The following is a 24,971-nucleotide window of genomic DNA, read 5'->3' as shown; positions in this document are numbered from 1 at the left end:
ACGCTTTTGACGCTGTTTGCGTGGTCCCATTATGAAATCACGCAAGTCAGCACCATCAGTAAGTAAAGTTAGGTGTTGCTTAATTTCAGGCAGTGTGGAAGACTGTAGCCATTGAAGGCATAATTTGCCCACACTGTAGGTTGTTATTATCCCTGGGTGATGTCTTTGGGGATATCTAGGGTCTGGCCTGGTCATTTTGAAACCCTGTGTTTTATTCAGGAATCTATCTTGACAGTTATTTGTATCTGTGGGCCAGATCAACCATTGTTTCCAATCAGGATGTGTTCTGTTTTGGTTAAGTATATGGTTTATGTCTATTTCTTCATCTGTATCAGAGTTATTGCTAAACATTGTTGGCTTTGGAATAGACGGGTTATTTAAATCTTTGATTTTGGCTAAGCCAAGACAGGTGGTTTGTTGAACAGTGTCATTTAAAAATATCATTTGTTCTGGGATCATGCAGGCTCTAAACAAAGCTTCTATACCCTGTACTTGCCATTCTTTTGTACCCCAAACACTTTTCAAATCAACATTTTTGTCCCAATAATCGAATCCAAAAGTATTCATTTTTTTCAAAGAATGAATCAGAATAAATCAATTTTGTGTTGGTTATCATGGTTTTGGTCCCTGTCTTGTTTGACAATTTATAATAAAATGTTTCAGCATTACTAGTGTTAAAACCTTGAAAGTATGAATATTTGTCATAAACGGTTCTAGAGCTCCCTTTTGGAGGTGTAGCACAATGTTCCCATTGATTATAATTTAAAACATTTCTAGGTTGTGCAGATTTATGCAAGAAATGGTTACCATAGTGGTAATAGCAATACATACTATCATAATTTGTAGAACCTTGCAAATAATCATGTTTTGTAAATTTAGCAGACATTACTAAGTCAGACATCATATTGTTTATACTTTCAAAGTCCCAATCATCAGCAAATGAGTTTGGTTTTGCAAAGTCACTCAAAGAGATCTTAATTTGGTGTGGATATTTCAGGATCTCGACCGGACCATAAATTTCATAGTCAGTGTTGTCCCAGGCTACCCCACCAGGTATTGGAATTGCTGTGAAGTTGGCTGAAGAAAGTTCTGAAGAAAGTTCTCTTTTCTCGACGTGTGAAGATGTGTGTGGTTTGAGGACCAAGTTGATGTTCTGACTTGCTGTGTCCATTTTAGCATATTTTCCCTCAATGAAGCGTCCCAAAGTAAATACCATGATGAGCCAAAGTATGAGGATAAATGCACCAAAACCCACCCAAAATTCAATCCATGGAGAAATCAGATATGTTTCTTTTAGTTGTTTCAAAAGTTCCTTCGCTTTTTCTTTAAAGGATTTTGATGAAGGCTGTGTCTTTTGTTCGCTGAAACCTTCAGAGGAATCATCGAAGTTGATGAAGTAACCGGATGCAGTTCTGTCAATTGTTCCAATTGGTTCAGGATTTTTGTTTCTTGCATTTTCACTTGGTACTTCAGTATAGATTGGTGTGTCTCTGCTAAATGTCTTTATTTGGGTTTTCAGAGGTCTAAGTTCTATTGCATTGTTGCATAGTCCTTGTTGTTCTTCTGTAGGCGTTTCGAATGTGATGAGCCTCTTTGTTAGGACCTCTGTACTGGTAGCAAACCTTGGTGTTCTGCTACTTATTGGGAGTCCACTTGGCCTACTGTTTGTTATCGGCCACATGTTGTGGTTTTACCAGGTCGATGGATACAACTCGGTTCTCCTTTTTTCCAGCAAGTGGCGGTAGTACAACTGATCTTGTCCCGTTGACAGACAAGACAGGAACTGCTTTTCTGTAAGAAGGCCCAAATTCCTTCTTTACCGCGATCTTCTCCCTGACTAGATCCCCGACTTTTGGAATCCAGACAGGTCTTGCTGGGACAGGTGGTGATTCTTCAGTGGTTGTTGGCTGTTGTTTCAACTGTATGTTGCTCAGGTCTTTTCTTGTTTTGTTTAAGTCCTGCAAAATAGCCAAACGGTCTTTGACATCAAAGTTTTTTTCTATTACCACTGAAGTCTGACTATCAAGGTCAGAGATCAACATCCTAGTTCCGAATAATAATTCGTACGGACTGAATCCCCTCAGAGAATTTCTTGGCAAGTTATTTAGACTACGTTGGACACTTATTAGATGTTTGACCCACCCAGCTCCCGAACCTAATATCCCTTCTATTATAGATTGCTTTCTGTCTTGGTTTTTTCTTTACACCATCCCATACCCTCAGGAAGGAAGTGAGAAGATTCCCGCTGGGCTGTGCTCATTTGGCCATTCTTTCCCCCCCCAGGCTGGATTGCCTGAGAAAAAGAAAAAAAATGGTCGAACGTAGCATGCTCTTAGCGTATATGCCATTTAGACTCGCAAATCTTGTATAATAGTCCGGACGTCAGCCGAGTGCCGTGGATCTACATTATAAGTGGGAACTAGCCTGTATATGTTAATCGCAAGCCATTCTTTTTGCTGGTAATATTATCTGCCTTGATACGACGAGGTATTAAACTGCTTCTCTCCCCACTGCGATCTCTGTTGCAGTTTGGGCAGTTTTTTACAAAGATGGTAAGATGGAGGCTCATGCCTGGCCACCAGTACCGTGATTGTAAATCTTCCAGAGAATCTTTTAATTTAAGGTGTCTGTGACCCTCGCCCATGTGTGCGTCTGCGATTAACAAGTTTCTCCTGTCCATGTTTGGAATCACTCTATCCCCCACTCCAGGGATTCGAGCAAAAGGGACGGAGTTTGCATCGATTATGTATGTATAATTGAGTGGATAGTTGATCGGTAACGCTGAGCAGTCGCCTTTTGATGACGTTTTCACCGCCAGCAATGTTTCACCGTCAATGTATTTTAATGTATGCTTTTTCCGATCTACGGGAGCCGATTTAGTGGCTGCCGCTGCGGCTGTCTCAGCCAATGAATTCCTTACAACGTGAACGCCATCACGTTGATGACTCAGTGAGTGAGTCACGTGAGTCTTTGGTAGTTCTTTCTTCAAAAGAGCTACTTGTTCCCAGAGAAGTCTCTGCTTTATTGGTGCATCTGTGTCATCTTTGTAACCGTTCTGAATCCATGTCTGCAAATCCTTGTTATATGCTTTGACGCAGAAATATGAATCTGACACTATAAGTGTCGGGAATTCGCGATCCGCATTATCTAGCGCCATTTTCAAAGCTATTATTTCAGTTTGCAGTTCTGAATTAGTTTCTACTGAGTGTGATTTTGTTAATAGAGGTCTTAGTTTACCTCCGCGCCACACTTCTTTTGTGATCTCACATGTGGGATTGTATGCATGTTCTCCCCAAACGGAGGGTTGAGCATGTCCGTCTGTATAGATTACACAGGCGTAATGTCGTAGAGGCAGAATGTCGATTGGCAGAGGATACGTTTTTTCATATTTTAGATTTTTTAATTCTTCTAGTTCTGGATCAAAGAAGTAGTATACTTTGTCCGTTGTGATTGAATTTACCCATTGTAACCATTCTGGATCCAATGTTGTTGTTGGTAAATTACACGGTGTTGTTAATGCCTCAAAGGCTGATTCAGCTGTTCTGACTGTGATATGTCTACCGTCAGCTATGTCTTTTTCTCTAGCTATTGCGGTTTGAACTGCTTGAACAATTTTTCCTTTGTTGCTGAATCTCTGTTCAGCTTTTGTGTACAAGTGTGATCTGAATGCAATTGGTACCTTTTCTCCCTCATTAGAGGTCAGGTATGTGAATCCGCATCTCCCTGGGATGACTCGGATCACAAGGTTGCGTGTATTATCACGTGTTTCTAATTTTGTCTTAATTAGCATGTCTGTTTGTAAGGATCTCAAGATGTCTGTGTGTGTTTGAGTCCAACTGGATCTTTTAAAATCTGGTTTAATTAGATCGTAAAGGGGTTTGACCCTTTCTGCGTAATTTGCAATGTAAGTTCTTCCGAAATTTAGGAAGCCTAGAATTGACTGTAGGTTTTTTAGTGTTTTAGGAGCTTGGATTACGGCACATTTCTCTAGGAAATTGTCTGCCAGGCTTTTGCCTTCACTTGATAACTCATATCCTAAGAATAGGACCGTCAGATGGGCAATTCTGGACTTTTTGAAGTTGAATTTGTAACCCTCTGCAGCGAAACCAAGTATTATGGTGTTCACTCTTTTTAAGTGAGTCTCCAAGTCATCATCTGTTAAGTAAATGTCATCGACATAAGATAATGCTTCATCATCATATTGTTGTAGTAATTCTGTTACTCTCGCTGAGAATACCCCCGGGCTATTCTTGTACCCCTGGGCTAACCGACAGAATTGTTTTTGAGTGCCATTTACTGAGAAAGCTGTTAAATATCTGCTCTCTGGTGCTATGTTTTGACAAAAGAATCCGTTGGAGATGTCCAAGGTAGTTTTGTATTTTTTGCGCACTATGTTATTCATTAGTGCAGCACTGTGTGAATTTTGCACTGCAAAAGTTTTGCAACATGTGTTAAGGTGTCGGTAATCCAAAACTAGACGGTATGAATTGTCTGGTTTGGAGACCGGAAACAAAGGATTGTTCATTTGTGAGGTGCAAGTTTTAATCACCCCCTGGTATTCTAGCTGATCTAGTATTTCATTTACTTGTTTTTTAGCTTCTTGCTTAACTGGGTACTGCCTTTGTGCAGTAGGTTGTGATTTTAACTGGATTTTGTGAGGAGGAGAATCCTCATCCCATCCTACATGATTTTTGTATAAAGCAGGTGCTAAGGCCACTGCCCACTTTCTAGCAAGTGTGTATTTTTTATGAATCGGTATTTGATTCGAGAAGGCAGGCATAATTACTTCTTCGCCATGAGGGCACTCCCTGACAAACTCTGGTGGCCAGTATTTTTCAGCTAGAAGGATGTCATAGCCTTTGGAGAGGTTATCCCAAAATAGTCCCCTAATTTTCCTAGTCTTATCTCCCTCTATACGTAATGTTATCTCGTATATTTTGTGGGGCTTGCTAACTCTGGTATCTGCAGTTTCCACTTGAAGGTATTCATTCGTGTCCACTGTCTCCAGATGATTCATAAGGACTTTGCGAGCTATGCTCACCTCTGCTGCGCTGTCTAGCATTGTCTGAGCCCACTCTCCGTTTTTCAGTTGTGTCCTCAGTATTCTCGGCATTGTTAACTACCTTGATACTGGCTACCTTCTTTTTTGGAAATTGTGATTTCTTTTTCAGTTGAGCAGGTTCCTTGTCTTTGGACTTGGCGTGCTCTTCTGATCGTCCTCTTCTTTCCGATTTCTGCGAGGAATTCTGAAAAGATTGAGAGGGACGTGTATCAATGTCTTGATATCTATCAGGTTTTTTAATATTATCCCTATTTCTAAGGTTATATCTATTCCCAGAGGGTTCACTCTGGGGTGACCTTTGTCTCGGGTTTGGAGATTTCTCTCTTCGCCTAGGAGACCTTCCTCTGGACTGGAATTTCTTTTCTTTAGGATTGGATTGTTTGTTCCCATCCCAGTTCTTTTTTGGTGAATTATTATTATTATTAAAAAACATTTTTTCTGGACTTGTAGTCAGTTGCGGTTTTACTGGTATTCCACCTAGACTATCTCTGCCTAGTTCTTCATAAGATTTTTCTATGATTCTGGCAATTTCAGCTGGTTGGTCTGCTATATCTGTCTCTTTTAACCTCTGGCGGATCGCCACGTTTGCTGCTTCACCCTTTATGTTGGCTAGTAATATAGCCGAGACCTGCTTGAAGTCTTTCAGTAATTTCATACCAAGAGTTAAAGCAGGTTCTGGACCGTATTCATCTTGAATTTGTTTTAGCACATCTGGTATTACCGAAATGGATGGAACACCGTGCGTTTTTGTGTAGATGGAAGCAAAGACTGTACCCCAAGTGTCACAGTCCTCAATGTGTGGTGCGATTCCCATTGGGAGACATATAGTCAGAATCCTGTGTTTTTCTAATGGGGTGGTGTCAGGAAACACCGCCTCTATTTGGGTAATTTTCTGTGCCAACCAGAATGGTATTTGTTCCCGTTTTGCTGGGACTTTACCTAGGCAGGATTGGATGTTCTGTGGTGTAATTTTATTTGTGTTCCCCTGGTGAGGGGTCAGCTGTGGAAGTTTAATCGCTGGCTGAATTGTTGAAGTCCGCATTACATACTGAACTAATTGTCTGTGAATTTTTAGTAGTTGTTTTAGCTGTATTAACAGCTCTGCTGCAGGCATTCTTTCGATGTCTGGATGTGGTGTGTATCCGGCTAGGACCGGCCACGTTGCTCCTGGTCTTCCTAAAGGACCGAGCCTTGTAATGTGATTGTTATGTATTAGGGCGCCATCAAATAAGAGCAAATGCTCTTGGAATTTGAGTGGTACTTCCACCTCCTCAAAAGGAGTGTACTCATTAGGAGGTTCCTCTACTTTGTAATAGTGGAAGTACTTTGTTACAGTATTAGCTGCTGGAAAATGTATCCATGTATAGTATACCTCTGTCTGCCGATATTCGTGTGCCTCGATTACGAATATGACTGTGCCACCTCTAGGTGTCAGTCCATTTTCTATAAGTTTTAAGGTTATAGATCTCCTTTTGGCGACCTGGATGAGTATTATATCCGGGTCTGCTGTTTGCATGGTAGCATCAGCATCTGCTATTTCAGTAGCTAATCTAGTAACCTCTCGTTCTTCATCGCTGTCCATTTTGCTGACAGGATGGTATTATGTTTATTTGCAGATCAGGTTTCTTTATGGAAACAGAGATTAGATGCACAATATTTTGGAACTGTTTTATCCTTCAACGTTGACTAGACCAAGAACCATACATAGGAGTTCCCTCCTGCGAGGTTTTGGAGGATATAATAACCTTTCACCCACTCCAGACGTCTTTGGAGTATTTGGGAAAAGGGGTCTGAGTGAGAAAGCACGACTGAGTTACTCTAAATGTCTTACGTTAGTTTTATCGCCCTTTCCAAACGCGTTGGGCGCCATGTAGTGTAGCTCCTATTTTCCCAATAGGCTCTGCGCATTGGAATAGTACCTACAGCAGTAAAGGCCTAGGCCAGACGTTAACTAGGTCTACTACTGTCGATACTAGACTTAATTTTTGGGTTTGCCAGCTAAGCTCAGAGTTCGCTAGAAACTTTCTCGAATGTTCAAGGAAGGATTAACTCCCCTGATTAGACAAGAAGGGATTTAGTTTCTGACAACCATAGAACATGACAACTTTGCTCTCCCCTAATCAAGAGTCAATCTCGAGAGTCGTGTGAGCACAAGGCAATTATTTTACTCAGTCAGTACGTGCATTCTTAGTCTCATCAGAATGTAGAGAAAAGGAAGAGACGGGCGTGTTCAATAAAAGATGTTATTTATTGATCAGTCTCTTTTCTCGTACAAGAGAAATGGATCGATATTATTGCAATACTTATAGTTAAGTAAAGTGCATACATTAAAAGCAATAGTATAAAATAATACTGTAAAAACATTGATATGGTTTCTGAGCCATATGATGTTTTAAAATGATTAAAATATATTTACATACACATATACATTTGACTAAACGTACTCAACTGGTGTTTCTAAATACGCCTACCCCGTGTACCTGACCTAAGTCTAATGCGTGGGCGGGAATAGAAAGTTACAGTTTAAGTTAAGTTTGTTTTTGCCAAGTGAATAACTAAAGAATTCTCTAGGAGGGGTTATTCAGTTCTGTACCTGGAATTTAGGATGAATGAGGAATGGTATCTCTTTCTCTGCTCTCGATATTCCAGGCTGCCTGCGAGGGCTACCCGGAAGCGCCGGTGCTGGGTCTCTCGGCTTGAGATAGCAGCGCGTCTCTCAGCGCGTCAGGAAGGCGGGGCTGCTGCCTGCGGGGTCTGCTTCTGCTCTCGGCTTCGGCAAGTATGGCTGCTCCGTCTTGTCACCACGCGTGTGTTTTGCATAGGGCAAGGTCGGCAATATTTATACCTTAAAGGTGCCTGGATTGACGTAAGGATGGACATAGGTACGTCAATAAAGATGTCATACGACTTGCTCGTTAGCACATTCTTTACTAAAGTTCTCTGTGAAATCAAAACAATGGCCGCACGGATTATCCAGGTTGTCATAGGTTTGATTTGTTATGAGAACGTCGTATGCCTTATCAGGGGCTGGAGGAATGTCGCTTGTCTAATTAGATCTCAAGCGTTATGACCTAATCAGATAACACGTTCCTGTGCCGTAGTGTGACTGCGTCAGATAACGGTATCTGCATCATGGGGGATTTCTTGCCTCATGGGCTGACTGTTAGTTAACTAGCTAGGTAGTTTAACCAGAATAGGGTCAGGAATAGGGGGATCGATTCAGAACCTATAGAAATACACAACACCAGTCAGGGAATGTTAGCCTGCATGCATGTAGCAACCTTCCATGTGCAAGATACATGTCATTAATCATCGTCCACTTTACATCACAGGTGGCGCTGCAGAACCCAGCACTGATAGCGAGGCACTGCAAATAGATGATAATCCTGAGGACACCGAGGGAGACGTCCATCCATCCCCTCAACCAGGACCATCAGGGCAAGCTGCAGCACCAGCAGTAGTACCACCACCTGCCCCTGTGGACAGTGCCACCTCAGCAACAACAGGCGCGCCACAACCGCAGCGTGTGACACACATGCCAGTGGGACTGACAACAACAGCTGCAGCACGGAAACAAACCCGGTGCACTGCTGCTGTGAGAACACAGTCCAGCGGACTGGTGAGGGAGCCGCGCGACACAACACCACGCGCTGGCAGGGGGGTGAATGTGTGGGCACCTGGCCTCTCTATTGAGCGCCGTATGCTCCGCATACACCAGAAGCAGGCCCGTCATCTCGCAGCAGTTCACCTACAGCTGCACAAGACCGCTAGGAATGTGGGACAGCTGTCAGACAGGATGGAGGGGATGACCGCTGCAGTGGAGGACAACACCCAGGCCATGTTGACCCAGCGGGACGTCAACCGGCGCTGCCACCGCCAGCTGCTGACCCGCCTGTCTGCGTACACGCGGTCAAACTACATCATAGGGAATGCCACCTCCCAACTCTCACGACGCTCGTTGGCCATGCAAGTACAAATGGTCCAGTGCTGCCAAGATGTCGCAAGGGCACTGGAGCAAGTTACCACTACAGTGCAGGGTCTGCACGCAACTGGCCATGGCAGGTGGGGGGATGACACAAGTGAGGCAAATTCAAGCCACAGCAGCCAACCGGTGCCACTGGTGATAGTACCCCGCCGCAGCACCAGGCCCACTGCTGCATCACGGGCAAATCCTGAGGAAGAGCTGGAAAGGCGACTGGGAGCGTCCGCCCGAAGGCGCCATTGACCATCTCTTTAGTACCATGAAGGGCCATGCTGCTGAGACCAGCATGCCCTCCTCACATACATGGGGACATATGACTCAATATTGCTCTCATGTTACTGTGTGAGAAATAGACACTTTATTGTGAACAAAACATTAACATATATTCAGTACCACTGAATCTGACTCATGTCATTATTTCAATTGTCATGCATGAGTGAAGTGTTGGGTGAGGGGAGTGGGTGCACAAGAAACAGTTAATAGTGATTTGGTTGCGGCGCCTGTGTCCTTCTGTAGGATTCTCCCCGCGTGCATGACGCACATGTGCAGGTGGGCGGTTGTCCCCTTCCGACTCACTGCCAGAGATCTCTACAGGTATCCTGCGCTTGGTAGCAATGTTGTGGAGTATTGCACACACGGCCATGATGCTGCAGCAGACCTCAGGCTTGTATTTGAGGGCCCCACCTTGTGAAGTATGCGGAATCGGCTCTTCAATAGGCCAAATGTCGTCTCAATGCAATTTCTTGTGCGTATGTGTGCAGCATTGTAACGCCGTTGCTGTGGTGTTGCAGGGTTGAGGTATGGGGTGAGGAGGTACTCACGGAGACCGTAGGTGCTGTCACCTGAATGAAAGGAGCAGAGGGTGAGTGCCTGTTATGCGCAGCTACATGGTCACAGTGTACTATTTGGTGGCATGTGTACTTACCTAGTAGGTGTCCTTCGCCAAAGTGTGTGCATGCCGCTGTGCCGGATTATGAAGGAGTCATGTGTGCTCCTCGGGTATTGTGCTACTATGTCCGTGATGATTGTCTTAGCGTTGCACACCATCTGGATATTCAGGGAGTGGTAGGACTTGCGGTTCCAGTACATGTATTCTGTTTGTGCAGGTGGGCAGATGTGGATGTGGGTACAGTCAATGCATCCTATTACATGTGGGAATTGCACAATGTTGTAGAAATGAAGGTTGGTTTGATTCAAGTCCTGTTGGGTGGTCGGGAATGTGATGTAATGGTGTAGCCGGGTCAGCATTGCCTCCAGGAAACTCCTTAGGCAGCGGGACATGGTGCTCTGGGAGATCCCCCCTGCAACAGCGACTATCCCCTGGAAGCTTCCGGAGGCCAGGAGGTGCAGGCTACACAAGACCTGGACATGGGTAGGCACGGCATTGGTCCTCCTTGTTGGGTGCTGCATCAGGGGGTCTAGGTCCCGGATCAGCTTAGTGATCATTGCCCCATTCAGCCGGTAATTAGAGTAGATTTGCTCTGCAGTTTGGCCCAGAAGGGTGATCCGCTGGTAGAATATTCGCTCCTGGATCCTGCGTCTGTTCCTTGCCGCAGCCTGGAGCCTTCGCCGCCTGATCACCAAGTAGAGTCCAGGCATTATGAGAGTCCTCATGCTCCTACTGTGTCTCCTTAAGCGTGTTTGATGAGGCCTGCACCTGTTGCTAGTTAATGTTTTTTTAAAAAAAATTTTATTCATGGTTACCACCTGGTTTGGGTTCTCCTTAAATTGCGCGTCGCAAATTGCAATTTTCGGATTTTTCGCAATTTGCGCGTTTTCATGAATTGTGTTTGCGATTATTTTGCGAGTTCGCAAAATATTTTGCAGAATCCATGGATTCTCGCTAAATCCGATTAGCTATAAGGGTTCCTCCTAGATTCTGTGAATTATTTTGCGATTTAGCAATTTTTTTTAGCGATTTCGCAAATTTCTCCTTTTTCTTATCATGAATTGCTTTTCATTAAATTGCGATCGCAATAGCTAATTCACAGCTATTGCGATCGCAATTTTGGTTGATGAATCTGGCTGTATATTTTTCTTACTCAACATGCTCTTCAATTTATGAATTCAGAGATTGGCTCCATTCTTGTTTCAGATCACATCCCCATCATTTTAGACGTGGACTATCCTTCTCCTTCCCCATCATCCCATCGCTGGTGTTTTAATTACTCTCTTCTCCTGGATTCCCAATTTGTTGAACAATTCACGCTTTTCATTCAGGAATTTTTTTACAATAATCTTTCCTCTGATTTTCAATTTCACTTTATCTGGAATGCTTTCAAAGCTATTGCCAGAGACTTCATTATTGACTTTGTATCTCAGAAGAAAAAGAAGGCTCTTATGGAGTCCTCTCTTATCTTAAAACAAATCAAAGCTCTTGAACATAAATACTTCACTACCAACTGTCCTGACACTCTGTCATCTCTTATCAAAGCTAAAATGCAATATAATAAACACTCTTGGGATTCTGCGTGCAATAATCTTCTTAAATTCAATGCAAAAATGTACAGTGGGCGGAATAAAGCAGGAAAATCCTTAGCTAATTACCTCAAAATCAAAAAGCAAAAATCTAAAATTGTGGCTATCACAGATAGATCCGGAACTCGTCATATTACAGATACTGAGATTCTTGAATGTTTTACTCAATATTATACTTCTCTTTATACTCCAGAGTCCACCCCTTCACCTTAACAAATTGGCCCCTTTTTCAAACTATCCCTAAATATTCCGATCATTCCTTAGATTTTGCATTGCTCGATGTACCCATCTTGGAGAATGAACTCTCTAATGCTATAAACCTATTACCCAAGGACAAAACGCCTGTCCCGGACAGTCTTACCGTTAGATTCTTTCTTCACTTTAAACAATTTTTAGTTCCCCAATTACTCTCCATGATTAACCATGTTCTCACTACTGGTGAGTCAATAGGATCTTTCACTCAAGCTATGTTATGTTTGATTCCTAAAAAATACAAAGACCCTTCCATTTGCAAAAATTAAAGGCCCTTTTCCCTTATTAACACAGACTGTAAAATATTTGCTAAAATACTAGCCATTCGAATTAATAATGTAATTCCTGACCTCATTAATATTTATCAATTGGGGTTTGTCAAAGGTAGATCAATTACTGATTATTTGAGAACCTTCCTTAATATTATTCACCTTGCTTCCAAAATGGATTCACTAGTCGCTGCCATTACATTAGATGCCATTAACCCAATTCCATTTGGGTTTATGGCTGTCAATCTAACTATTTTAAACTCCTAGAGGTACTAGGCAAGGTTGTCCTCTTTCCCCACTTTTATTCATACTTGCTTTAGAACCCTTCTTAGAGAAAATTAGACGTTCTCCACAGTATACAGGTCTCCAATTTGATAACATCGATATTAAATTCACTGCTTATGCTGACGATATTTTTTTATATATCTCCAATCCATATACTTCCCTGCCTGCTCTTTTGTCTTGTCTTGTCTTGTCTTGAAGTTTTACCCTTAAATAAATTCAGTCTTTCTCATATGTTTCAAGGTTCTGGTTTTGAATGGAATCCAAAGAATATGAAATGTTTGGGCATTTTATACGCCAACACCATCAAGGAAACTGGTAACATTTACCTTGCGGAAATACTAAAAAAACTTTCAGTCCTTATTGAGAATTGGTCCCCTCCTTTTTGTATCCTGGTGGGGCAGATTGGCCACAATTAAAATGATGCTCCTTCCAATTATACATTTTTATCTTACAATGCTCCCAGTTTCTCTTCCTCTCAACCTTAGACGTTATCATTCTGCATTTACCTTGAAACAAATATGGACCTTTTTGGCAGACCCCCCTCAAGCTCTTACAACGGCCTGGAGTTCTTTAGAACAAGCTCAATTCACACCTTTTATTTTTCTTACAGCCACTCATCTATCTCAACCTCTGAAGCATTTCCCGACACCCATCTTTTCACATTCCAAAGCTCTTGCGTCTTCTCTGTTTCAAACTCATCTCTCCTCTGAGGATCAAATCACACACACTCCCATTTGGTATAATAAATCGTTGAAGATCAACAATAGAGCGTTATTTTGAACAGAATGAATTGATAAAGGCATTATTACTCTAGATCATGTGTTGAAGGCCACATCCCCTAGGGACTTTTTTGACATTTGTGCATCTTTTGGCATCTCTACTACACATGCTCCTCAATATCCCCTACTGAAGGCTTCACTGATTCGTTTCCATTCCCAGAATTGTTCCCCTAATACACCTGAACAGGTTTCCTCTCCCCCACCTGACCTTTCTACTCCTTTTAAAGCAGCTGTTACTTACAAACTGTTATCCTATTCTCTGGTTGCTAGAACAAAATCCAAATTAGAACTCTTGTGAGAGAAAGACTTGGCTTAAGATTTTTCATTACATACATGGGACTCTATCTGGTCAAAAATACACACGTCTTCACGCTCTGCTAGCACTACACAAACTTTATATATTTTTTTATAACAGGCTATTTCTCCCTCCTTCTGATTTAGATACATTTAAGTTGTTAGACTCCAAGAGATGCTGGTCTTGCTCTTGTGAGAACAGTGATTTCCTTCATATGTGTTTCATTGGCCTTTAGTTAAGTCTTTTTGGTCTTGTATTTGGTTAAAACTTAATGACATTCTATCTACAAATTTTTCTTTTGAAATTGTATTTTTGGGCAGTTTCTCACCTCTTTGGGATGTCCAAGGCAATTTCGGCAAATGTATAGACTTGTATTTAGCTAGTGATTTTCAAATCATCACCACCAACTGGAAAGACACTTCAAATATGTCATACCAAGCCTGGTGGAACTTGTTATGCCATCATCACAGGCTTGATCGTGCCTTTGCCACTTCTGTACCTCTATTAATCAAAAAAGAATTGTTGTGGTCACCATTAACCTCTTTTCTCTCTAGGGTGGTTTCCTGATTTTATTCATTTTTATAATACCATTGTTGTCTTTAACAATTTAGTATATTTCATTGTTCCCTAGACTTATCTAATAATGTTTCAATTTTGATGTTTTTCCCCTCCCTCTCTCTCTTTCCCCCTTCTCTTCTTTTGCCCCCCCTTTTTTTACTCAAAATGTAAAAATGCATTGTTCTTATAAGTATTAGTTTTCCCTTTCGAGGGTTTTGGATGCAATTTTTGTCATTTGTACTATTTTGGCTATTACTTCTTTTTGCTATTTGACCTTGTAATGTTGTTTTACTTTGTTTAATATCTTAATAAAGTATTCTAAACTTAAAAGCAAGTCCACTTCAGGCATGGAGATGCTGCCTGTGCTCTCTGCAAATCAAGAGACCTAGACCTGTCAGGCCCCAATATGGCAAACACTGAGTGTGCCACCATTAGGAATTTGGGCTGTATGCCAAATCAGACCTAGAAAGCTATTTATTTGTACAGTCTCAGGTTATAGGCCAGAAGCTGAAGTTCTAGTTTTACTGATGAACCGTTGAGATAGTGGGGGTGAGAGTGAAGGAAGGATGCCGATGCCCTTGAGTAGTGTGTTCCCTTAGGTGGATAGAAGAGTGGCTTAAGCACAATGTTGCCCTCTGTGACTCTTCCCAGTGGGATCCCTGTGTGAGCTTGGAGATGCTATGAGAACAAGGATTTTTTGGGGGGATTGGTGTAAACTCCACATTCACAGTTGGTTAAAATCAACAAGTTCTAGCTATGTAGCTAAAGTATCGAATTTTGCCAACTTTGCATTTTCCACCAACATTACACTATCCTGCTCCAGGATGTCCTGCCTGCCCAGGCATATCCTTGAAGAGGAAATTGCACTGCGGATGGCTGGACCCTCACATGGCTGAGGTGGACCAGCAAGGGTGGAGATGGGTGTGGGGAGCAGCCAAGCTCCCAATGTGCTGAGCAAAACCCAGAAGGACACCAGGATCTTCGAGTCTGGGTCAACAAGGGCTTTGGGCAAATGTGGAAGGGAAGGGCCACTTTTGGGGTCATTTGGTGAGCCAGATCACTACACTGGCAGGGAAGGGGCAGCTCATAGCTGGAAATGAGCTGGAAGACTGCCAAATGTCAAATTCCCATTACTGACCAGTCTTTTGTACTTTTAACTACAAGTGGAGCACATCTAGAAGTAATTTAAAAATATAGTACATAGAGCTCTGAGTTGTCAATCAATCAAGAATTTGTAGAGCGCACTACTTACCCATGAGGGTCTCGAGGCACTGGGAGAAAAAGGGGGTGTGCTACTGGTCGAACAGCCAGGTCTTGAGTAGCCTCCTGAAGGTCAGCAGATCTTGGGTCTGTCGTAGGCTCAGTAGGAAGGTGTTCCAGGTCTTGGTGGCGAGGTGGGAGAAGGATATGTCGCCGGTGGTTGTTCTTCAGATGCGAGGGACGGTGGCGAGGGCGAGCTCGGCAGAGTGGAGCTGGCGGTTCGGGATGTAGAAGAGTCGTCTGTTGAGCTAGGCTGGGATGGTCTTGTGGAGTGCCTTGTGTGCGTGGATGAGGAGCTTGAAGGAAATCCTCTTGTTGACGGGGAGCCAGTGCAGGTTTCCCAGGTGGGGGTGATGTGGCTGTGGTGTGGTACATCGAGGATTAGGCGTGCAGAGGCGTTTTGAATGCGTTGCAGTCGTTTGATGAGCTTGGCCAGGCTCCCGCATAGAGGGCGTTTCCATAGTCGAGTCTGCCACTGACGAGGGCCTGGGTGACTGTTCTTCTTGTATCTGTCGGGATCCACCTGTAGATCTTGTGGTGCATGTGGAGGGTGTTGAAGGAGGAGGAGGAGACTGCCTTGACTTGCTTGGTCATGGAGAGTGTTGAGTCAAAGATGACTCTCAGTTTGCGTGCATGGTCGTGCTGCTCCCAGTGACGTAGGCCAACAGGAGCCATCCCAGGCTGAAGGGTTGGAGCCGAGGATGAGGAGTTCCGTCTAGTCTGTGTTCAGCTTCAGTCGGCTGATCTTCATCCAGTCGGCGACGGCCTTCATTCCTTCGCGGAGGTTGGATTTGGCGGTGAGGGGGTCCTTGGTAAGGGAGAGTGTCCTTGGCATAGGAGATTATGTTGAAGTTGTGCTGTCAGGCGACTTGTGCGAGCGGGGCCATGTAGATGTTGAACAATGTCGGGATGAGGGATGATCCATGGGGTACGCCGCAGATGATCTTGGAGGCTTCAGATCGGAATGGGGGAGGACGCTCTGGGTTCTGCCGGGGAGGAAGGAGGTGGTCCATTCCAGGGCCTTGTCTCCCTGCATCGTGGAGGCGTGTGCACAGTGTGCGATGGCAGACAGTGTCGAAGACGCCGGAGAGGTCCAGGAGGATGAGGGCCGCGGTCTCACTGTTGTCCAGCAGGGTCCTGATGTCGTCGGTGGCGGCGACAAGGGCAGTCTTGGAGCTCTGGTTGCTGCGGAACCCTGACTCGGATAGGTCCAGGATGCTGTTTTCTTCGAGGTATCGGGTTAACTGTCTGTTGACGATGGTCCCGATGACCTTGGCTGGGAACAGAAGCAGGGAGATGGGCTGTAAGTTCTTGAGGTCTCTCGGTTCGCCTTGGGTTTTTTGAGTTGGGCGTTGATCTCTGTGTGTTTCCTGTTCTCTGTGAAGATCGCTGTTTCGATGGAGAGATTGAAGACATTGCACAGGTGGGGTGCGATGGAGCTGCTGGCTTTGTTGAAGATGTGGTGCGGGAGTGGGTCTGACGGGGAGCCGGAGTGGATTGTGCTCATGTTCTTGATGGTGTCATCGATGTTAACGTTAGCCCAGGCTGGCAGCGGGTTGTGGTCGATGGTGTGCGGAGATTCTGGAGTGTCATTGTCTGTTGGGGCTGTCTGGGCGTTGAAGCTGTCGTGGATATCAGCGATCTTGCGGTGGAGGAAGGTGGCGAGGGTGTCGCACAGGGCTTGCGACGGCTGGATGTCATTGGTGTTGTAGCTGGGGTTGGAGAGTTCCTTTACGATGTTGAAGAGCTCCTTGCTATTGTGTGCGTTGTTTTCGAGGCGGTCTTTGAAGGAGGTCCTCTTGGCAGACCTGATGAGGTGATGGTGTTTTGTGGATGGCGTCTTTGTGGGCTTTGAGGCTGTCCGATGCCTTTTCATTGTGCCGTTTCTTCTCTAGTATCCGGCAGGTTCGCTTGGAGGCTAGGAGTTCTGGGGTGAACCAGCTAGCTCTCTTGCTGGTGTCTCTGTGTGTGGGTATCTTCAGCGGGGTGAGGGTGTTGGCGCAGTCATCGATCCAGCATCTGAGGTTGCGGGCGGCGTCGTTGATGTTGGAGGGGTCGTTGGGTGGACTGAGAGCGAGATTTGCGTGTAGTTGGTCTTCAGTGATTTTGCTCCAGCAGCGGCGGGGGATCTGTTGGGTGCAGTGGTGTGTGGTGGGTTTCTGGAAGGTGAAGTGGACGCAGCGGTGGTCGGTCCAGAGGAGTTTGGTGGTGTGGCTGAAGGAGACGTGGGAGCTTGAGGAGAAGACGGGGTCGAGCGTGTGGCCGGCGGAATGGGTAGGTGTTTTGACGAGCTGCCTCAGTCCGAGGTTGGCGAGGTTGTCGATCAGGGTGGTGGAGTTGCTGTCATTGTTGTTCTCAAGGTGAAAGTTCAGGTCTCCGAGGAGGATGTTGTCGGTGGAGGGCAGGGCGTGCATGCTGATGATGTCGGAGATGGAGTCGCTGAACTGGGGTTGGGGTCCGGGGGGGTCTGTTGATGAGGATACCTCTGAGGGTGGTGTTGGGGTCTGAGTGGATCTGGAAGTGCATGTGTTCGGCGGTGCTGAGAGTGTCGTCGGTGCTGGTCGAGACCCTGATGCTGTTCTTGTGGACGATGGTGATTCCTCCTCCGACTCCGTTGGTGTAGTCTCTTCGGGTGATCTTGTAGCCGTCTGGGATGGCTATGGCGATGTCGGGTGTGGAGGAGTTGTTCATCCAGGTCTCTGTCAGGAAGGCGACGTCCGGGGATGATGTGTCGAGCAGGTCCCAGAGCTTAACGGCGTGCTTGCGTGCGGAGCGGGTGTTCTGTAGGGTGCATCGGAAGTGTTTGAGGTCTTTCTTGGCGGGTAGTTCGGCGGCTCTGAGGCTTGTGTAGCTGCAGTTCCGGCCGGTGAAGGCACCATGTGTGCATTTTGGGGCGGCCTTGATGCAGGTGTGGGTCCGTCCAGGGTTGAGGGCATGCAGTGTGCTGGCATTGCAGCGGCGGCGGTCGTCGTGGTGGGCGCGGGGGCCAGGGGTTCTGGTGATGGGCATGGTCCAGGCATGGACAGGCACAGACGGGCTTGCCTTAGGTGTGCCAGCAGCGCGCCCACTGCGCGTTTCCACGCAACGGCCGTCATACATGGGGAGGTGTGTGGGAGGAGCAGCTGGGAGGTGGGAGGCAGGGGCAGCAAATGGGCAGTCAGGGGGTGCGGGGGACACAGCGGCGGGACAGAAGTAAGGGCACAGAATTCCGGGTGCAGCGGAGGGGACAGAAGGTGAAAAGGCACAGAATCACGGGGGCAATGAAGAGGACAGAAGGAGAAAAAAGCACAGAATCACGGGGGCAATGAAGGGGACAGAAGGAGAAAAAGGCACAGAATCACGTGGGCAATGAAGTGGACAGAAGGTGAAAAAGGTACCGAATCACTGGGGCAACGAAGGGGACAGAAGGAGAAAAGGCACATAATCACGGGGACAACGAAGGGGACAGAAGGAGAAAAAGGCACAGAATCACAGGGGCAACGAAGGGGACAGAAGGAAAACACAGGGCACAGGAGAGAATACAGGCACAGGGGGGAGACAGACAACAGCACTCACAGACACCAAGAGAGTGCAATACAATGAAATGGCAAATGACAAACAAACCTAAGGCCTACCACTGGCCACCATGGATGAGGCGCAGGTGGTAGCCTGCTGGTGGAGGAGGGCCTCAACTTCCTTAGCAGCAGCAGCTGGGGCAGGGCCAGGACGCACAGGCGGTGTTGTGCAGAGGGAGAGGGATCTACTGAGTACTAAGAAGGTCAAGGGTCCCTCCCCTTGTTGTAAGTTCATGACTGACTCTGTTGGGAGAGCTGGAATGCGGCAACGACCTTGATGTTTGAAGCTCTTTTATGATCGCAAATTTAGTGGTTTGCAAAATAAAAGAGTTTGCAATCGCATAAGGACTTTCCTTCTTGTAGAAATGTTTCTTGATTAGTGGGATTTTTTTTCTGACTTGTAAAAGGACTTTAGCAATCTTTTCTGAGCACAAAATGAAGTGGGCATAAAAGGGGTATCCCCCTCTCATTTCCAATTTAAAAAGGAAAGCATCACTGGATTATGACTGCAATTGAAGTTGGAAGCCATTAATGAGTTACTGGCACACAGAGTTGAGGAGGTAACTGATTTGCAAAGAGGAAGGGATCGACTTAGTCCCTCTTCCCCATTGGGAATTGTGTTGATAGCTTCAGAACTATATCCCTCTGAAGTTATACAAAAGATACAACTATCTCTTGGGAGCTATCTCCCCATGAGGATTTTCAAAATGGACAACTTTTTTTTAAGAAGTACAAGTAGCGTGCCAGATAAAATGCCTCAACATCTGCCAGATTTATAGTCCAGTTTTTGGGCAATATCTATTGCCCTACAATAATTATCACACAAAAAATAAAATATTTCTAAGGCGTGTCTGCAAAACAACGTATAATTAGTCCACAGAAACAAGAAAAATGATATAAAAAGTCTTCATATATTTATTACAGTCAAAAAGTTAAAAACACAAGTACATAAAAACATTTCATTACAGTATTTTCAGATAACATTGTTGTTTTGCTGACACGCCTTAGAAATATTTTGGTTTTTGTGTGATAATTAATGTAGGGCAATAGATATTGCCAAAAAAACGGACTATAAATCTGGCGAATGTTGAGGCATTTTATCTGGAACGCTACTTGTACTTCTTGAATTTACCCTGTCCCTATTTTACATAGTAGGGGACCTCCCTTGTTTTGTGATATCAACTTTTTTTTAAGCAGTCTCAGTTCCTTTAGGGGATATCGTCTGCTTTAAAAAAAAAAGGGTTTTCTGCTTTGGGATGCAATAATAGGGATGGTGGTCTGCTGCCCCTTGAAGGTCACATCCGTCTGATTGCTCGCAATCACAGAGGACCCAAATTGTGACTTGCCTAATCAATATTAATTAGACAAGCCATTCTGTGACCCCCTGGAATTTAGTATTTTGTTAACTGACCTATTAGTACATAGGTCAGTTTGCAAAATACATTCCATTCACAAAAGATCGGTACCCAATTTGCAGTTTTTGCAAATGGAAAATTAGTGCATGATGCCCAAAGCCTTTATAGGCCCCAGAAATCTATAGGTGATTCTTTGCCAGTAAATAGGTTGGATCTGAGACCTTCCCCAGACACTAAATGGAAGCATCCATCTGTGAGTAAATGGAGAATTATTTTGGCTTGCAAATTGACAGCTGTCAATTTTGACAACGTGTGTGAGCTGTGTCTTTGCAATGATCATAGAGCTTGCTCTCCAGTATGGACAGGGACTTGAGAAATAAACCAAAGTTATTCAAACAATGTTTTCCACTGTATTGAGTGTCCACTTACAGGCTGCATCTCTGAGCAGACTGGAGTATTACTCCTCATAAATTATGTCCTTTTGTAATATATGGTGTTCACAAAGGAGAGGTTCAAACAGAGCTCATTGGAGGATTTGATTAGATTAACTGTCTCTGTTCTCTCACCTTAGCAAATGAATCTTCCAGTCAGTGGCATAGCTAGCCACTTTGCCGCCCATGGCAGTCCCTGTCAATGCCGTCCCGTGGCAGCCGCATGTACGAGCGGGAGGGAGGCTGCTTCCCCCAAAACCTGTGCTGCCTGGGGCGGATCCTCCTCTCCCCCTTGCTAGCCACTACTTCATATGATTTTTATCTAAGGATGGTGTATGAGTAACTCCATCTTCTTCCCAGGTTCCCCTTTTTACCCTGGGTATTGATGATTTGACACTGGAATTTGACCTTCATAGTAGATTGAAAGCAATGTTTCTTGCAGTACACTGCAAGCGTCTTATTTTCATATTGCAGTTGGATCACTGACAAAATATAGAATACACAAATATAGAATACCCAAAATATCCAAGTAAAAATATAGAAAGCAAATGAATCTTCCAGTCAGTGGCATAGTTAGCCACTTTGCCACTCATGGCAGCCCCAGTCAATGCCGTCCCGTGGCAGCTGCATGTACGAGCGGAAGGGAGGCTGCTGCCCCCAAAACTTGTGCTGCCCGGGGCGGATCCTCCTCTCCCCCTTGCTAGCCACTACTTCATATGATTTTTATCTAAGGATGGTGTATGAGTAAATCCATCTTCTTCCCAGGTTCCCATTTTTACCCTGGGTATTCATGATTTGACACTGGAATTTGACCTTCGTAGTAGATTGAAAGCAATGTTTCTTGCAGTACACTGCAAGCGTCTTATTTTCATATTGCAGTTGGATCACTGACAAAATACAGAATACACAAATATAGAATACCCAAAATATCGAAGTAAAAATATAGAAGCAAAAATATCGAAGTCCTATCTACAAACAGGTAAGTACAAAAATATCGAATCAAAAATATCGAAAAAATATATATAGTTAGTCAAAATATCGAATTTTTTTAAATGTCTTAAAAGTAATTTAATGTAAGGAAATAATAACTATAATTAACTAAAACATACTTAAAAATACTTAAATAACTTTAAAATTATTAAATAATTCATTTAAGTTGAAAAAAATAAACATGCATTATGATTTTTTAACATATATTACCTACTGGCGGTCGCCAGTAGGTATATATAGTTAGGATTTTTTCTCTATGGGTTTTTTGAAAATTCTATGTCTAATAACTTTGGCGTTTGTGGACGGAATTGGCTGAAATTTTCAGGAAAATGGCACATTTTGTTTCTGAGCAGCCCTTGAAAATTTGGGGGGGGTTCGTCCAGTGGGGGCCGAGAAAAAAGGGGGGTCCCAAAACGTGTTTTTAACATTGAGTTTTCCATAGGGCGGTTGGCCTCACTTTTAGCCCGAACGGCTGAATGGATTTGCACGAAACTTGGCAAAATTGTAGGGACTGGTAGCCCGATGTGCCTTTTGTAGGTCTCAATATATGTGCTCCAGTGGATTTTGAGAAATTAACGTTTAAAAAAAGATATATATCTGTAACAGCGGACCGGGCAGCGCACTGGTTCGCTGACTTTTCGCGCAACGGAGCTTTGTGAAGCGAAGCTGATTGGTTCTCCGGCGTCTGTCAACATTCCAAACAGTCCGTAGCGGCCGCCATCTTGTCTCTCGGTAGGATCGAGAGACAAGAGGAGGTCAAAACAAAGGGGGAAATAACTATAAGGGGGCATAGTAGATCCTCGCTGACCCCCTAGGTTTGATGTGGAGGTTTTAAAAGGGCCCCGCGGGGCAAAAAAAAATAATAATAATAATAATTGAACGGCTGAATGGATTTGCACGAAACTTGGCAAAATATTAGGGACTGGTAGCCCGATGTGCCTTTGCTAGGTCTCAATATATGTGCTCCAGTGGATTTTGAGAAATTAACGTTCAAAAAAAGATATATATCTGTAACAGCGCTCCGCTTCGCGTAACGGAGGTTTGCGAAGCTGATTGGTCATTCTGTCACTGGGCTATAGTTGGGCTACATCTGGCTGATATTTGGGCTACATTTGTTTTTTTGTGTGTCTGGCGGCCATCTTTGGGCTACATTGGGCTACATTGGGCTTCATTGGGCTACATTCGGCTAATTAGCAAATAGCTCATCGCAAACTAGGAATGGTAAAGAATCGCTATTTATTCCTTAAAGTTCGCTATTTAGGAAATGCAAATAACTTTGATGATACATATGGCGGTTCATCTCTAACAAGATAAGAAGCATAGGGATACATTTATGATGACTGGCGCATCACCAGGGATGTGTTAGTCATTTTGTGCCGCTGTTCCGTCACCTATGGTGTGCTGCATTTACAATGCGGCGCATCATGGGGCAAAAACAGCACAGATGCGTGATGTATCGGTGCCGTAAAGGTGGCGCATTGCTGGAGTTGTATCGCAAGTGTGATGAAGCTCCAGCAAGGGTCGGGGGTGCCCCTGTCGCAGGGTTTCTGTTCTCACACAGAACTGTGGACAGAGGATTGGAACCTCGGCGAATTAGGGTGTCCCAAAACTCACGTTAGTAATCAAAAACTCCTTAGCAAGCTAGGTACAGTGTCACATTGGATATAACAAACTCTCAATGTTTAGACAATCCAGAATATGAACTTATAGTACCTCAGGATACGTGGAACTCATGAACAGTCGGTCGTTATAGATTTCTTAGAAACCAGAACATGGAGTTAAGAAGAACAGATGTGTATTTGAAATGTTTATTTACTAATGCCGTCTTCTCAGGCGTAGTACCTTAGATAATAAAAGTACACATATTATCAGTAGCAAAATTACCAGCATAGTTACTAGTACATAAAAAGTGAATGGTGATAGTATGTTAACATGCTGTAAATGAATAAGAGTTAGCAACACTTATAAGCAGCCGCGGGCCGTGGAGGGAGTTACGGTGAGGCAGGGAGGCGGGGAGGGGGAGAAGCAGGGTGGAGAATACAAGTACACATATTATCAGTAGCAAAATTACCAGCATAGTTACTAGTACATAAAAAGCGAATGGTGACAGTATGTTAAGATGCTGTAAATGAATAAGAGTTAGCAACACTTATAAGCAGCCGCGGGCCGTGGAGGGAGTTACGGTGGGGCAGGGAGGCGGGGAGGGGGAGGGGCAAGGTAGAGAGGGTTCCACCCTGCTTCTCCCCCTCCCCGCCTCCCTGCCCCATCGTAACTCCCTCCACGGCCCGCGGCTGCTTATATCTCACCCTCCCTAATACACATATTATATTATTTGCTAAGAAGGTCTCTTTGTGTTGGTTTAGGGCGTGCCCATACTTTAGTGTCTTAGATTTGAAGGAATCACATCAGCATACACCAGCTCTCTCTTCATGTGAACCGCATCAACTGTTGTGTATGTGTGTTCGGCAAAGCAATATAAAACCCGCCTCATGCCCAGAATTGGCAGAAGTTGCACTTATGTTATGAGTATGAAGTCGTGGAGATCAGACCTCATAACAATTCTGTATCGTGTTGTTCTTGAAACTTTAGCACTCGCTGTACAGATATAGTTTAACAAGTAAAGCAGATAGTAGACCAATAACATATTATTCTCATGTAAACCACGATGAACTACTAGGTGGAAAGCTAAAGCAACAACTAAGTGTCGTGTGCAGAAGTTGCAAAAAAGGAAAAATGGCGTTTAAACCGGTAATGAGCCCATGCTAACTTAACACGGTGTAAAGATATCCAGGACCTAGATGACACCTCCTCATGATCCGGAAACGAACTGAATAAGATAATAGAAGTGCCATCTCATGAGAGCAGATTGCAAGTTTATATGTGGACGGTCCGCAAGGTAAAGCATTAAAAACTAGGAAAATTTAATGCTAAAGAAAAATAAAACAGCCAAGTACTTTATCGAGTCTTAAGCCAATAGGCAAGGTAAATAATAAAAACTTGACAAATAAGTCAATGAATTGTCAATAAAATGCTAGTACTCAGCATATCAAACATGAAAAAGGTCTATGACATAACTGTGTATGCAAAATAAGCTGCAACAGCCTCCAATAGGAAGTCACCGTCTTCATCCGAAAACAGTTCAGCCATCCAATTTAAAAGCGGAAAAGAACATACGTGCTCTCCCAGCACCGGATCCTCTATCACCATCAGAGGACAGCTCGGTGGGTTTTCAAGAAAGCTCTGTTCCAAGAAAGACTGTGCTGCCGCCAGTAAATTCCAGGGACCAAGTAGTCCATGCATCAATGCCACAGCCATAATCCTTTCGCCAGGACAAACCAACTCGTGAGTAATGATAGGAGTCATCAGCTGATTAAAGTCGACGTCAGGAGAAACCGGTCCGCAGAGACACAAATCAATGGCC

Source organism: Lissotriton helveticus, chromosome 1_2 (genome assembly GCF_964261635.1).
Source record: "Lissotriton helveticus chromosome 1_2, aLisHel1.1, whole genome shotgun sequence".
In the NCBI taxonomy this organism is placed as follows: Eukaryota; Metazoa; Chordata; class Amphibia; order Caudata; family Salamandridae; genus Lissotriton; species Lissotriton helveticus.
This window is presented reverse-complemented; position numbering follows the sequence as displayed.